Genomic DNA, 9,209 nt, shown 5'->3' with positions numbered 1-9,209 from the left:
GCAGTTCTTTAAATGCGTCACAAACACAAACTGTTGCTGCTGCGGATGTTGATGATGATGAAAAGGTATGCGCAACAATGGAAGTGCGCCAAGTGTATATACCACCTAAAATTGAATGTAATTCGACAAATAGGGTATCAATTTCAAAATCAGCACCGCTTATTAGTCAATTTAGTAGTTTTAATGGCGGTGTGGAACTTAATAAATAAAAATCAATGGAAATTTCAAATTGCATTTTACATTATAGTCTGGCAAAATTACTACATATACGTAATAATTTGATGAATGTTCTACATGAACAACAAACACATTTTTCAATACTACATAATGTACCAAATATTGTGGATTGCGACGTAATCGAATTAGAGGTGCGCTTACGCCGTTTAAATATTTGGAAGTCAAAAAAACAGGCTACACTCAATACGTGGAGTATTTACAAGTAGACAGAATGGGGCTGTGGAAGAGGCAGGTCAACGTAATTCAGCACATGCAAAGCAAGAACAAACAAGTAGAATGAGTACCGAGCCAAGCAGCAGTAATATCATGCTAAGCGGTGCTGATAATGCTGATATAAAAAAGATACCATATTGGAACGTTTAAATAAACGCAGCAAAGAACGTCAAAAACGGTCTAGATGTTAAACTAGAGCAACGTAATAAAGAGAATGTACAATTGGAGGGCGCTGATTATTTTGCATTTACATTCGCTGAACGGGTGCGTGCAATAGAGGAACAGTTGCAGGGAATAACTGAAGGTGCAGATGCTGCTGCTACAAAACTATCAGCTCCTATCGCCAACACTAATAACCCTGATTCGACGTGCCTCTTCGCTGATATATAACCAATACCAAGCAAACAATATTCTGTTGGACGACGTGCTTTGCCTTTGTGTTCTGACTTGTTTTTAGGCGTGTCATTTTGTTGTCTCCACCGCCGCCGCTGATGGCATTTGCACTTATATCAATATCTTCATCATTCGTGCCACGCCTTAATGCCCACGTTTGCTTCTTTTCTTCGTCCATATATGACAGTCTTCGATATTTGTTATGCACTTCTGTTATGGATTCTGTTAATGTCATCTGTCGTACAATCTCATCTTTCCGCTCAGTAATTTGATTATAGAGTGCAGCTTCTAAGTCATCCTTATCGAGTATGCCCAATAGTAGTTCTAGTTTTGATTCTGTACTATAATCCCAAATTTTGTCATTATCATATGCAGGTTGGCCTTCAACGAATGTTGCACGTGCTATGAACCAAAGTTTACGTCCATGTCGATCCGAGCCAAGTATCATGCCTTATGAGTACGCCTTGTTCCTCTTGTGGCAATACACAATCAACAACACCACTAACTTTATGCGATTTACATGAATTACACTGCCAATCTTCAGTTGGTATATGATGCAATGGTGGATCGACACATTCGAGATGATAAACAGCAGGGCATGTTGCGCAGCATAATAGATCACCTAATCTAGACACCTACGACAATGATCATCGTAATGTATTGGACCCTCTTGTAACATTACGTCTCGTACAGCATTGCTTGTAAAAATTGATCGGTTAAAAATTGTAAAACTATAATACGATCGTTAACACACGTAAATGGATAATCGCCAGCAGCACATAAAATATTATATACTTCGCGACTAAAAATTATATCGCTCTCTACATAGCTACGTAATACCTCCGGCCATGTGATGCCATTAATTAGATAGGAAACTTATATTCACCGTATCTTTTGGATCGAGTGGTCCAAAGTGAGTTCCCTGAAGATTTTCTTCACGTAAAAATGCCTTCACTAACATAAAATGTACGTCTGCAATTAGTGCACTTTGTTCGTCACTTGTCAATGCAGCGCAAAAATCCTAAAAACGAAATGGTGATAAGCGTACTAAATGACGAAAACGTCGTAATACTGCATATACGCCCAATGCCTTGATTATTAAGTCATGTTTCATTAATAAATCAGCAGAAGATTCCGGCAATACCAATGCCTCATATTCACGATCTTGTAGCCAAATAGGGTCTGGACTTGGTGGCCGCGCTTCGAAATTGAAGTCGAATCTACCGCGCTCGGAGGACGACATATGAGTATCTTGCTGTATCTACCAGTGCTATCAGAATACAAGCACCCCGATGTGGTCGGAATTACTTTATGATGGTAAGTAGCTAGTAATGATAGCTAAATCACCTTAATTTCAAGTCAGCTAATTTAAAGGCGACACAACGTTGAACAAAACAGCTGCTTCACATGCTACTACAGCCAAACCCACAGGAACATGCAGAACCTGCGCACAACATAACGGAGTTTGATACGCGACCAGATTTAAGAGGTATGATGTTAAACTATATTACCTTACGGTAATAAAATATTAGATGTTTTAAGACCAAATCGTGGTTATTGAGTCAATTATATTCTGTGGCAGATAGTGGATCTGCGGTAGGGTTCTGTTGGCCTCGTTCGGGGTGAACGAGAGCGGGTTTAAGTGGTTTGTTGGCTTCGTTCGGGTTGAACGAGAGCTGGGTTAAACTGGTTGTTGGCCTCGTTCGGGGTGAACGAGAGCTGGTTTAAGTGGTTTGTTATAACGGGTAGGAGTTACAAGTCTCCCTCATCCTCACTGGTGAGTGGTAGTAGGACCAATTTCGTGATTGGTCTGGTGGTTTGTCCCCTTGCCGTATCCAGTTCCACGACTCGAACTCGGCTATCGGGGCCATAATGAAGGTTGGCTATCCGGCCTAGTCTCCATTCGTTAGGGGGCAGATTATCCTCCTTAATGACGACTAGGTCTCCCTGTTTAAGGTTTGATTGTGGATGCTTCCACTTAACGCGCTTCTGCAATTCGGTGAGATACTCCGTTTTCCACCGTTTGCAGAAGGTTTTATGCAGCGCCTTAAGTTTTTCCCATCGATTGACGAGTGATGCGCGATTCTCGCTGACGGCGATCTCCGGTGGAGCTAACAGGTGCCCTCCAACGAGGAAATGGCCTGGAGTAAGGGGCTCCAAATTAGACGGCTCGTTGGAGGAGGGGCTTAACGGTCGAGAATTGAGACAGGACTCGATTCGACAAAGTAGTGTGCTGAACCCTTCAAGGGTAAATTTGTGACCCAAAGCGATCTTCTTGAAGTGGTTCTTGAAGCTTTTGACCCCTGCCTCCCATAGTCCGCCCATGTGAGGAGCTCCTGGTGGTATGAAATGCCATGTCAGGTTTTGGTGACTGTACTTGGATAGAGTTTGGTTGCCAATGTCCGCCAGGAAAGCTTTGAGTTCTGAGCGGAGAGCTCTGGAGGCTCCGACAAAGTTGGTTCCGTTGTCGAAGTAGATGTTCTTTGGACATCCTCGCCGAGCGACAAACCTATCGAAAGCTGCCAGGAATGCGGCAGTACTGAGGTCACTAGTGGGTTCCAAGTGAATCGCCTGGGTTTCAAAGCAAACAAAGAGGCAGACGAGGAGTTGAAGTCTTGTTCAAACTCGACTATGGAATCCGCCAATCTAATATATGTCTCCATTGCTTTAATTAATCTGAATATTTTGTTTCTTTGAAGGTGTAGAGCTTGGAGGTAAACGACTTAGTGGTGTTGGTGTAAATGCAACCACAGCAAAAATTATCAATGTGTTTTGTTTTTTTTTTTTTGAACGTAGTCCAGCTATCACTCCTGCTGTGATTGTGCTGTATAAGTGAAATCTTTAAAAATACACGGATTGAAACTCAGATCTGATTGTATGTGTTAACACAGAAAGCAATCTTATGTGAATTTAGTGATAAGAAAAAGAATTGAATCAGATGTAAATCTTGACGTGAATGTAATGTGTGGCCAGTGATATGAACCACTTATAGAGATCCTCACGAGGATTATGTAAGCCACAGATAGAAATCCAGACGAGGATTTAATGTGTATGTAGTGATATCCTGATAGAAATCCTGACGAGGATTTAATGTGTATACAGTGATATAGATAGAAATCCTGACTAGGATTTAATGTGCATGTAGTGATATGCAGCACAGATAGAAATCATGAAAGGTTCTAGTGTGTACAAAGTGATATCAAACACAGATAGAAATCCTGACGAGGATTTAATGTGTCTACAGTGATGTGCAATGCAGGGAAGAGAAGTCGTCTGCAAATATTTAATGTGTCTAAAAGGTGTATTGGACACAGATAGAAATATTTTCTGAAAACTTAGCATGTCTAAAAAAGTTTAAAAAACGCAGATGTAATCCCGATGTGGATATAGTGTGTCAACCTCTAGCTTTGAAACTCAAATCGAAATCCTGTGGATTTAATGTGTGTGGTGATGTGAAACACAGATAGAAATCCTGACGAGGATTTAATGTGTATACAAAGTGAAAGTGAACGGTGAGTATTCCCGAGTAGCCAACCAGTGTATCTTTCCCAATATAAATAAGAAAATAAATTTGTTTATCCAACTTAATGTGGAAAATTACACTTTTACTTATTTATTATAAACAACGCTGAAAACATACAGCTATATAATTTAAAACGATCAGTATAAAATTGTGTTTGTGACCAATTGTGATGAGCGGCTAGCCACCCAACGCAGTGCTAATTTTTGGCTTTATGGTATTATTTCAGTTCGCAACTGATTAACAAACTGATTTCCGTTCAAAAATAAAGCAATTGATTATATGTATATAATTCGGTGCAAAAATATTCTATATTAAATGCCTTCGAATTAATATGAATTAAGTGTATTCACAAATGAGCGATTTGCAACAATTCTGTGATTGATTGTCGCAATTAAGCAAAAATGACTACAAGCCACCCAACGAAGGTGAAATGTTTTAGAAAAAAATTTTCTGTGGTTGCAGAATATTATGAATGCGTGAATATTGTGATATTTCTTTGCAAGTTCATCAACCAAGTGAGAGTGTATGTAGATTGTTGCCGAAAATCAACAACCGAAAAGACTGTCTATAGAAACCGAGTTGTGGGTGCACAGTGCAGTGATAATTTTGTTGTAAAAGGAAAAATCTGTCTTGCCTTGAGTTGTGTCGGAAAAGTCTTGCCACTGGTGGGGGACTTAGCCGATAATCAAAAGGCGCTAAGTATGCATTTAAAACACAATGAGCTTCCACTTGCTTTGACTTGCAAATGGATATCACAAATTCACTCGATACGTTAGTTCGTATATAGAAAAAAAATGTGCAGCAAAATCAACCACTTACCTTACACAAGTTTTGGTAACGTATGTGATCTGATATGATGTTATGTAGACTGTTGATGTGATGTTATGTGGACTGTTGATGCGATGTTATGTGGACTGTAGATGTGATGTTATTGTGATGATGTGATAAATTGACGTGATATCGTATGATGAGTTGATTCGTTTTAGCTGTAGTGATGATTTTATGGCTGTATGTGTTGCTCGTTCGTTTGCTTCTTCGCTGGTTGATTTTAATTTGTAAATTTGATACCTTTTGGTAAATAATATCTAAGCTCTTAGGTTTTTCACATGTGCTGGTTGATTTCTTATTGTAAAATTTGTGCTTCGTTTCGAAATATTAACTTCGTCGGCGCGTAAGGACCAAATGTTACGGCGGCAAGACCACAGATAGGGCGCGCTCGCAATAATGGTGGGGAGAAAAGAAAGGAGAAAACACAAATGAATTCGTTAGAAAAAGATACACAATAATATTTATTAAAATAAAAGCAAATGCAAATTCAAAGTTAATCCACTTAATCAAAATTCAATATTTCCGATGACGGAAGTGTAAAAATGAACTTTATAATTTTTGGTATTAAGGAAAGACTTACCTTCAGTGGCTTGGCTGCTGGCGGTTTCTTAAACGTTTGCAAAAGAAGTGACCGAGGTAAAAAAAATTTAGTTCGCGGTCACCGCCGAATTCTAGGCTTAACTATTATCCGGCGGGGTAAACGGTTATCGGTATAAACCGATAGGAATAAATGAAAAATGTGAGGTGAAAAGATAACGAAAAGGAAAAGTAGAGCGATACGAGGGTGCACCGCCATATTTAGGCTTGCGGCCTAAACAAATAAATTGGAACAATTAAATGTTGTCCAAACATTTTGTGCATGCTGATAATTATCGATACTACACGATTCATTTGATAATTTATTAAAGAAATGTGAACGATTAGGTAATTGTGTTTCGTTGAGACGTTCTTCTGAATCTAAGTAGTCATATAGAAAAATACTTTTACGTTTCATTAAATCAAAGTGATAATCATTCAAGGTTCGAATCGAGCTCAAGACCAGAACAATAATTTGTTTCTAATGATAATTATGGTTATTTTTTAATTTTTCTAAATTTGAAAAATTGTATTTTGTTTTTGGAATAGTAAGTAGAAATATTTTCAGACAACCTGCCATAGGTGCGCAGATAGATGCATTTCGAAGGGTGCTAAGCCTTCATCATCAGTACGCTTCAGGCATGCTGCGCTAACCATTTAGCTATACAGCGGTGTTTTGTTTGACTGGCAAATTTGCTACTTCTATTCCTTTTTACCAACTATATTTATTCAGTGTTGCGCCTTCTGGTGCAAATCACTGATAATGCTGGATTTTTGTTTATTGTAAATTACTTTGTTTGACATTCCCAAGTGCTCATGGTTTATTAACAATTGTTTTTGTTTTTATCGGCCTATTGATAAATCATTCAAGGTTCGAATCGAGCTCAAGGCCAGAACAATAATTTTTTTCTAATGATAATTATTGTTATTTTTTCATTTTTCTAAATTTGAAAAATTGTATTTTGTTTTTGGAATAGTAAGTAGAAAATTTTTCAGACAACCTGCCATATCTGCGCAGATAGATACATTTTGAAGGGTGCTAAGCCTTCATCATCAGTACGCTTTAGGCATGCTGCGCTAACCATTTAGCTATACAGCGGTGGTTTGTTTGACTGGCAAATTTGCTACTTCTATTTCTTTTTACCAACTATATTTATTCAGTGTTGCGCCATCTGGTGCAAATCACTGATAATGCTGGATTTTTGTTTATTGTCAATTACTTTGTTTGACATTCCCAAGTGCTCATGGTTTATTAACAATTGTTTTTGTTTTTTTCGGCCTATTGAGGACCTGTCTGAAAAATTTTCTACTTACTATTCAAAAATAAAATACAATTTTTCAATTTTAGAAAAATTAAAAAATAACAATAATTATCATTAGAAAGAAATTATTGTACTGGCCTTGAGCTCGATTCGAACCTTGAATGATTTATCAATAGGCCGATAAAAACAAAAACAAAGTGATAATCGTTGGGGAAATAAGCTTTTGTTATTTCTAAATATTTTTATTACTTAAATTCTTAGCTAAACTGTCTAGGCTGGAAGGCATGAATCGAAATGAACCTAAAAACCTAAGTTCAATGTTTGATATTGAAATATACAACTCTTTGTTTAAGGGAATAATATTTATATCCCCCCCCCCCCCCCCCCCCTACAGATGACAACTCTTTAATAAATAAATGACAATCATATTTAGATAAATTATAAAAAAATATTGGAATAAAATTTGATATCTGATATTCTAAATTACATTTATTATGTGCTGGACCTCTATATTCACCAGTTAAATGGAAATGGTCTGTACCCTATCATTTAATAAAAGTTCCATTCCACAAATATGGCAAAATATATCCTCGTTTTGACGCCTAAGTTGGTTGGCAGTTAATTGATGCATTCTACCTATTTTACTCAAATATAGGTGGTAAATATCTAAAACATCATCGAAAAACCTTTTAAAAAAAATTTTTTGGAGCATCAACACCGCTATATATTTTAAAACGATTCAGTTGGTTATTATATGAGCCTTTAATAAAATAACAATAGGCATAAGGAATATGTTCTTTTACACATTGAGACCTACTATAGTTTTGAATATATATTGGTTTTAGAATACATTCGAAATCTGCCTATATAGTAAATGGTACTGTTAAGGGGGTTGGCAGGATAAAATTTACCTTACTTTTCCTGGCGGGATGTAGCTGTGGTGGTGGTGGCGAGGATTGTGGCGGCAGTAGCAGCGCGTTGCACTTTTATGGTGCTGTCTGTGTTTGGATGTGGATGTGGCTGCTTCAGTGGCGGCGGTGATGGCGATGTGATGAGTATGGTGGTAATGGCGGTGCCACTCGATCTTTTGGTGGATCCTCTTCATATATCTTATTTGGTGTTGTTATGTGCACAACCCACTTGCAGAAAACCAATTTCGATGGTATATCTATGGCTATGCAAGTCTGTTTAAATAAGCGTTGTACTTGGGTTTTTGTAGGTATTGAACCGGAACTATAAACTTTACGCTAGTGAAAGGACACTTTCTAAATTTCAAAGTAAAACTAATTTTATTTAATACAAAGCGATTTATAATTTTTTCTGTGTCACACACGGGATGGTAAGAATTCGAATAATAATATAAAAGCAAATGTCAAAACAAATCATATCTATATATGTATGTACACACCAACCCGATCTGTCAACTCACAGATGGGGTTGCCAGAGCGGCGAAGTGTAAACTGTTATACTATAATGGATATAGATATAATTCATGGATTTAACGTAATTCATGAGTCTTAAATATAATAGCTATACATCAAATAGTAATGTATAAAAAGGTTCAATGTACATATTTATATATATATATGTAACTTAGTTACGGTAATTATAAATAAGGTACATGTTCAAATTCAATATAAAGTTCAGTTAAAATTCAAGTATTGGTATTTGATTGGAATATGTTCATGCAGTTTTCTGTTGGTGACTGTAATAGTCGCTCAGCCATCGTCCCCTCCCTAGGCGCGTCCAGCGGCTAGAGCCTCCTGGAGTTCCTTAGGGGTCCGCAACTCGCACGAGGATTTCGGACACTTTTCCTCTAGCGTTGGCGGTATGCAGCCCTTGTGCGGTGCATCGAATGGTGCGTCGGGCGATGCTAGGTGCTGCTGAGGGAATGTTGTTTCCTGGGCGAGAACGGTGTCGCCCGGTAGCGGTAGGGGGTTACGGTACGGCGGATATGCCAGGCCAATTTAGGCAGAGCTTATGGGCTCGTGCAAGCATCCTTCTCTGGGTGGTTTAATTTTTTTGAATATGACGCAGTTCCGAAAAGCGTGCTGACCGGGACATATGTGGCACCGTCGGTAATCAGTTAATAGCGTCGAGTTGCGTGATTCATTGACGCGGTTGGGAGCAACGATCTCCGACCGCACTGATCTTCGTGACGACGATTGAGTTGCGCG

The 9,209-nt window shown here is 38.2% G+C and overlaps 1 pseudogene; it reads right to left on the bottom strand.

Annotated features, from left to right (window-relative positions):
- Positions 1-799: 799 nt before the first annotated feature.
- LOC137235243 (nucleosome-remodeling factor subunit NURF301-like) lies at positions 800-2,050 on the bottom strand (annotated as a pseudogene).
- Between the last annotated feature and the right edge of the window lie 7,159 nt (positions 2,051-9,209).

Source organism: Eurosta solidaginis, chromosome X (assembly GCF_040869045.1).
Source record: "Eurosta solidaginis isolate ZX-2024a chromosome X, ASM4086904v1, whole genome shotgun sequence".
In the NCBI taxonomy this organism is placed as follows: Eukaryota; Metazoa; Arthropoda; class Insecta; order Diptera; family Tephritidae; genus Eurosta; species Eurosta solidaginis.
The sequence above is the reverse complement of the archived record's forward strand: the minus strand, read 5'-3'. Positions and strand labels throughout refer to the sequence as shown.